The sequence below is a fragment of the Chrysochloris asiatica genome, unplaced genomic scaffold (genome assembly GCF_000296735.1).
Source record: "Chrysochloris asiatica unplaced genomic scaffold, ChrAsi1.0 scaffold00115, whole genome shotgun sequence".
Lineage (NCBI taxonomy): Eukaryota > Metazoa > Chordata > Mammalia > Afrosoricida > Chrysochloridae > Chrysochloris > Chrysochloris asiatica.
In genome coordinates, this window is record NW_006408633.1 from 3,919,035 (window position 1) to 3,926,657 (window position 7,623).

Below are 7,623 nucleotides of genomic sequence, written 5' to 3' on the forward strand. Positions count from 1 at the left end.
GGAAGTTGAGCAGAGGGCTAGCCTAGGCAGAGGGGGTGGAGGGCGGGTTTAGTGGCTGCAGGCAGATGGCGTCCCTGTCTGATGACATCAAAATATGCCTGTCTCTGTCTCCCTGCACCGTGGGCACCCGGCACGCCCTACATCCACGCAGACAATGCTTCTTGTAGCAATGAGTCCCCCCCTCCATGAAGGACCGTGCCAGTTCCTGTGGCCCTGCCGGCTCTCCGGGCCCGCTAGCCCTCCGAACAGGTCTGCTCAAGCCCCTGCTCCAACTCTGCAGTGGGTGGGGCGCCGTCCCAGAGCAGGAGCTGAGCGCAGGCCAAAAATGCTCACAACTCCCCAGCAACCCGACCCTTTAAAAAAGCAAGTCCACAATGTTGGAAGCTGAAGTCTTATGTTTGCCCAAAGGCTGTCTGTCTACCAGGCGGGGGCCTCTCCTGTGCGATACAGCCCACCCTATCCCAGAGCCCGCGCACCACTGCTGCCCGGTCAGGGAAGCGCCGGAAGTCTCCGCATTATGCTCTTTTAAGAACAATATTGGATCAAAGTGATAACAAGCAACTAAAAAGATTATGTAAGAACGTGAGGGGGCAGTAAGTTTATGTAAATGAGGGTGGAAAAACTCAGAAAGGGAGGACGAGGATGGTTGCACAACTTAAAGAATGTAAGCCTTGTCACTAAATTATATATGTAGAAATGGTTGAATTGGTGTGTTTGCTGTATATAGTCTCAACAAAACCAACAAAATACTTTAATAAAAGAAAAAAGGTAACGAAACAATTTCCTTGGAAACTCACTCAAATCTCTTTTTGCCTTCCTTTGAATCTTGCCATATACCCTGAGCACATTGTTCAAAGCTAGGCTTGTTCTTAGGTTCCATGGAGTTGAATCCGACTCATAGGGACCCTAAGCAAAACAGACCTTACCCAAAACATCAAAACACTGCCTGGTCCTGTGCCATCCTCACAATTGTTCTATTTGAGCCCATTTTTGCTGCCACTGTGCCAATCCATCTCGTAAGGGGGTCTTCCTCTTTTTTGTTGACCCTCCATATTATCAAGCATGATATCCTTCTCCAGGGGCTGGTCCCTCCTGATAACATATCCAAAGTATGAGAGACAGTCTCTCCATCCTGGCTTTTTTAAAAAATAAACAAACAAACAAACGTTTTATTATGAATTGAGTGAAGGCCTACAGAGCAAATCATCAGTTATACAGTCAACAAATCTTGGATTTTGCTTCATTACAATGATTGCAATCTCTTCCATGTACCAACACTTAACAGTGTTTACTTCTATTCACTTTAACAATTTCATTCCTGCCTGTATCTCCTGCTACCTTCATCTATCCTCTGCTAACCTCCCTGTTGTTGTATATTGCCTGACCCATGTTAACAATTCTAGCCCATGAATAATTTCTCCTCCCCTCACAACCATCAGATTGTTTCTTTTATCAAGAAAACCTTTTAACTTTTTACAGCATTGATCACACATAGTATTTGTCCTTTTGTGATTCACTAATTTCACTCAGCATAATGTCCTCCCAGGTTCATCCATGTTGTGGGGTGTTTCACAGATTCATCATTATTCTTCAGTATTGAAGTATATTCAGTTATGTGTATGTACCAAAGCTTGTTTAACCATTCTTCTGTTGATGGGCATTTAGGCTATCTCCAGTAATTTTGATGTGTCTCTTCTAGACAGTATACTGAAGGATCCTGTTTTCTAATCCATTCTGCCTTCTCTGTTGATTGGTGCATTTAATCCATCTACATTCAGTGTAATTATCAATAAGTATGAATTGATTGTTTCATTTTGCTTTGTGTGTTTTTATGTGGTGCTGCTGGTTTCTTTGTTCCACATCATTTTCTGTATTGAGTTCATTTTGTTTGTGGGTTTTCTAATGTGTTAATGTTTAATAGTTATTTCTGATGTTCCTCGTTTTTTATTTCAATGTGTAGGTTTATTCATTTTGTTTGAGGTTATCCTGTAATTTATTAGTCTTTTCTCCTATTTAAAAACCATTTGTTGTGTCTTGATTTCCTTGCCTTTTGGAAGTTCTGTATCTACACTATTTCCTCTTTTTGCTTTGTAGTTGACTTCATTATAAACTGACTTCTCTGGTTCCCTATGTGCAGTCTTTTATGTTTGTTTTACTTTTAATAGTTCTATATTGTGATTGAGTTCTGGGTGGTGGTGTTGTGTATAGTAATCTCAGGTTATTTTCTGCTGTTGTTGTTTCTCAGTCCAAAGAATACCCATTAGCACTTTTTGTAATGTTGGTCTGGTCATTAAAAATTCATTTCTTCTTATCAGGAAATATACTAATTTCACCATCATATTTGAGGACAGCTTTCCTGGGTATATGATTCTTGGTTGGCAATTTTTCTTTCAGAGTTGCCTGAATGGTTTCTGCTGAGAAATCCTTTGTAGGTAACTTTTCATTCTTCCCAAACTGCTTTCAGTATTCTTTCCTTGTCTTCTATTTTTGAGAGTTTATGTCTTGGGGACTTTCTTTTGGAGTCTCTCGTGTTTGGGGTTTGCTCTGCTTCTTCAATGATTATCGTTTTGTCTTTCATGATGTGTTAGGGAAGTTTCCTTCCAACAGCTGTTCAATTTTCTCTGTGCTTTTTATTCTCTTTGTGTTCTAGAATTCTGATCACAGTTTTTTCAGTTTTTTCTCTTCATGGTGTCCCACATAACTCAGGCTTTCTTCTGATTTTTTTCATTCTTTTTCTGGTTGTTCTTCTAGCATACTAGTATTGAGAGATACATCTTCAAGGTTACTAACTCGGACTTACATTGCTTCAAATCAACTCCTTTGTCCTTTCAGTGTATTGTCCATTTCTGACATATTAACCTTCAGATTTCTAATTACAGGTCTTACATTCTTTCAAATTTTGCATTTGTCTGTTTGTTCTTGTAGTGTTTTCCTGAATTCTTCTAGTTTTTTTTTTTTCTGTGTTCTCCTTGTTTTCCTTGATATCCTTATTAATTCTTTGTTGTTGTACTATTAAGTTCCATCAGGTTGATTCCAAACCATAGCGACCCTATATAGGGTTTCTGAGGAGCAGCTGGTGAGCTTGAATCACCGACCTTACAGTTCAAATGGATTTGCAGTCTGGGGTATTAACCCACAGTGCCACACCAGGACTCCATTAAGCCTTTAAAGGTACCTAAATGTCATTCTTTTTCAGTTAGTTCCATTGCCTTTTTTCCCTCAGAAATGTTTTCCGTCTCTGCATCTTGGTCATTTGTTTGAGCCATTCTGTCCTATTTCTTTTTGTGAGGCAAAATTGTCTGCTGTCTCCAGGATTTTATGGGGTTAATGTATTTATATTTAATTGATTATTGTCCGTTGGTGTGTTCTTAGGCTTTCACCAACTGTCTCCTGTGGGTGTAGTTAGAGAATGGGAGCACATGCACTGTTCTCATTTGCCTCATGCTTCTCATTGTAGGGTGTGTTTGGATGGCATTGGCTGCTGTTTATTGTTGATCAGGTGGTATTGGCTCTTGTCCACTGGGTGGAGCAGCAGAGGGTATGGTTGTGGCTGGGTTGTATGGACAAGGTTGCTGTTTCCTGTTGCATGGGAAAAAGAAAGCCTGTCACACACACAAGAAAATGAAAAAGAATTAAAAAAAAACAAGGAGCCAACAATGAAAAGAGAAAATAATAAAAAGAAAAAATGAATAAAAACATGAAACAACCTGAAAGAAAGAATATAATGTGTATAAAGACAAAAGAGGGACAGGGAAATAGAACTATAGATGAGAAAAATAAAAGGGAGAGCTTTAAAAACACACACACACACAAAAAAGAATAAGCAAAAAAGAGAAGAGGAACTGGAACTATAGAAGAGAAAAATAAGACAGGAAACAAAATGAAGATATTTTTTAAAACACTTAGAAAAAAACAGGGAGAGAAAGGTGAAAAAGAGAAAGAGATTAGAGAATACTAAAGAAAGATCAAGAAGGAGAAAGAAGAAGAGGGGAAATGAGAAACAAGAAAAGAGAACCAGCAGAGGTAGAAAGGATAAAATTCAAGGGAATGGCAAGAGAAGAACAAGAAAAAATAGACAAAAACAATGAAACTAGAAAAGGGGAACAAATGGTGCAGCTGTTGGACCTGGAGAGGAGAAAACTGTGGGAAATCTCCTGTAATCCAAGCTACTGATGAGGTGGTTGTGAGGGGGCTGTGACAGCAGAGGTCCTGGCCCTAGATGGAGCCTATCAGCCTTGGTGTTATCTAGTTCAGGTCACTCAATCCAGACGTAGTTTGTGGAAGTGTTTTCAGCCTCTGTTAGGACCACAGAATATCTGGGTTGGTGAGCTGGCTCTGTGGATTCTGTAGATCAGGAGCTGATCCTGCCTGAATCTAGGCACCAAAGCAACACAGCCAGCCCCACCTCACACTGGCAGGGCTCCCAAACACATGGATCTGAACTTGCAGAGAGCAGGGTGTGTCCTTGGGATGGATTAGGGTGGGAGCTGGCCACACCTCTGGTCACCAGGGGAGTATAAGGAAAAAGAAGGAACCGCACGTTTCCTATCAAGTGTGTGGATCTGCTATGTCAGGCCACCTTTTGTTGCCAAAGCTGCTCACAAAATTGTTGTACAGCGTCAGGCCTGCTGTTCACCAGTCAGTCTCCCTCTCTTGCCATCCCTGCTCAGCTTCCCCTCCCAGCAGGCATTCAGTCCACTTCTCTAACTTTTCTTCTGAAGTTCAGAGTTCCAGGATTTTCATTTGTGTCTGTTTGTTCCATTTCGTCTCTTATATATATCTTTGTTGTCAAGGGTCCATGTAGTATGTCTGCCTAATCTAGTCATCTTGCCAGAAGTGCCATCCTGGCTTCTAAGGAGCATTCTTACTGTGTTTCTTCCAACACAGATTTTGATTGTTTTCTGGCAGTCCTTGGTACTTTTAAATATTCTTCTCCAATACCATAACTCAAATGCATCAATTTTTCTATGATCTTCCTTATTCATTGTCCAATTTTCACATGCATATGAGGCTATGGAAAATACCATGGCTTGGGTTAGAAACACCTTAGTCCTCCAACTGATATATTTCTGCTTTTGAACACTTTAAAGAGGTCTTGTGCAACAGATTTGCCTATTGCAATACATCATTTGATTTCCTGACTGCTGCTTCCAAGAATTGTTGATAATGGATCCAAGCAAACAAAGCTAGGCAATTGTATATAAATGTCTGGTATGCTGTGCCCTTACCATCTTCAACAGTGCTGCCCACATCTAAACAAGAGTGTAGGTATAATTCCATACCAGTTTACCACCTCAGATAACTTTAAATCGGCTGTACTTTCAGGACCAGCTGGGAATTTTTTCACATCACTAGTGAGCTTGCCAAGTACCACGGACAGATCACAGCATGCATGGAGATTGTGACCCACAAGTCTGATGAAGAAAATAGTAAATTGAATGGATGCACAGGATATTTGGAATGCAAACATCTAAAGAATTATACCGCTAGCCTATCATGAAAAAAAGATTGAAATTTTACTTCTAGTCTACTGGTGAGAATTAAAATGAGTGCTCACTCTTTACTCACAAATCACACAGCTTCAAAATCCAAATTGTTATTTGGGTTCAGAACTTATTTGAATGACCTGCCCTCTCTCTTTGTTTAGTACTAACACTCTTTCCTCTTCCTTTTTTACATACTACTGACATTCCAAAAAAGGGGGCTTCTGATTGTCCAGTTAGAAGTGTTTTAAAATTTATATTGTTGGTAGTGGTGTTGAAAATGTATCCAGCAAAACATACAGTAGTTCAACCATTCAGTAATATTAATTACATTCTTTGAGCTGTGAAATCATTCTCACCTCCTTTCTGACAGTTCCTCCATCATTAGAACAAACTCATGGCCCAGTAAAATTAAATACTGTATAGTTTTAAGAAGATTTTATGGATTATTTTTGGTTTAAAATTTAAAGGCTATTCCAGGGCAATAGTTTTATAGGTTCATCCAGTCCATATAGCTCTAGAAAGTAATGAATGCATGAGAATTTGAATTTCTGCTCTGCACTTTCCCTCTTTCAAGATTCTTCTGTAGAATCTTTGATCAAAATGTTCAGTAATGGTGGTATTTACCCACAAGAAAAACGAGCCACAACACAAGAAGATATATGCACACCAATGTTCATAGCAGCACTATTTACAATAGCAAAAAGATGGAGACAGCCAAAGTGCCCATCAACTGAAGAATGCATAAATAAACTGTGGTACATACACACAATGGAATATTATGCTACCTTGAAGAATAACAAGGAAGCTGCAAGCCACCGCATAACATGGATGAACCTTGAGGACATTATGTTGAGTGAAATTAGTCAGTTACAAAAAAGAGAAATACTGCATAGGACCACTTACTGTAAAAGACTAAGAAAAAGAACCCATACTAAAGGCGGGGGTGGGGGGAATTCTTTGTTTATTGCTGGGATGTTGGGAGTGGGTGAGGGGAGGGAGGGGAAGGTGGAGCACAGGGCAGGGATTAGACACAGGAAAGTTTGGGTGCTGGGGAGGGGGGCAATATACAAGAAGGGAGAGGGGAATGGAAGAACAAAGCAGATGGGAGAACAATTAGGCAGGTTTGAATGAGCTAAGGGGGACAGAGGTAAAGAATGATGTATGCACAACCTTGGAACTACAGGGCTCTGGGATACAGAGACTGAGACATGGTTGGAATGGGGGAAAGGAGGGAATAATGTTAAGATGATTGGCTGTCTTTTGAATCTTGGTTTTCCTTGCATTATAATATAAAATAGACACTTAAGGGAGAGAAAGGAATAGTCAGAAACATCACCATAGAAAGCTTGTAAGTCCGTCTTCTGCCTATAACTGATTGTTGTTGTTGTTATGTGGTGTGGAGTCGGTTCCGACTCATAGCGACCCTGTACAGGGTTTCCGAGGCTGTAAATCTTTACGGGAGCAGAATGCCTTATCTTTCTCCTTCGGAACAGCTGGTAGTTTTGAACTGCTGACCCTGAGGTTCGCAGCCCGATTCGTAACCACTACGCTACCAGAGCTCCTTAAAATGGGCTACAATGTGCCCAGTGAAGTAGGCTTCCTGTGGAGCCTCTGCAATACATAAGACTATAGGTAGAAGCCTGAACCACATCCAGATCTCTAGAGATGGAAAATTTCCACTTGAAAGGACAAGCAGAACAGCCTGGAGTGGCTAGAAGAACAGAAGACACTTCTTGAAAGAAAGACCTACAGGAGAAATACAAAACAATAGAGGCAGACAGACTGTTACTACAAGAACAAACAAGTTGCTTGCCCAGGAAACATCAAGGCAAGTGGTCGGGTCCACTCAGTGCAAACCCCCTTCCGAGAATAAGGGAATACACGCTTTGATTGGTGACCACGCTCATCACGGATAAGAGGAAGTAAGGAAAAAACAGCAATGAAATGATGAGCTAAGCCCTACAATGTGGAGAGTGAAGAGTTCAGCTGATAAAAAGAGAGGGCATATGCACAAGAACACCCACACTTGCAGATAATACCCACTTCAATGACTGGATGATCAGAGCTCAACCAGAAGAGGAAAAAAAAGAGTAATCTGATACAATTTGATGAACTTGACCTACACCTATGGATGCAG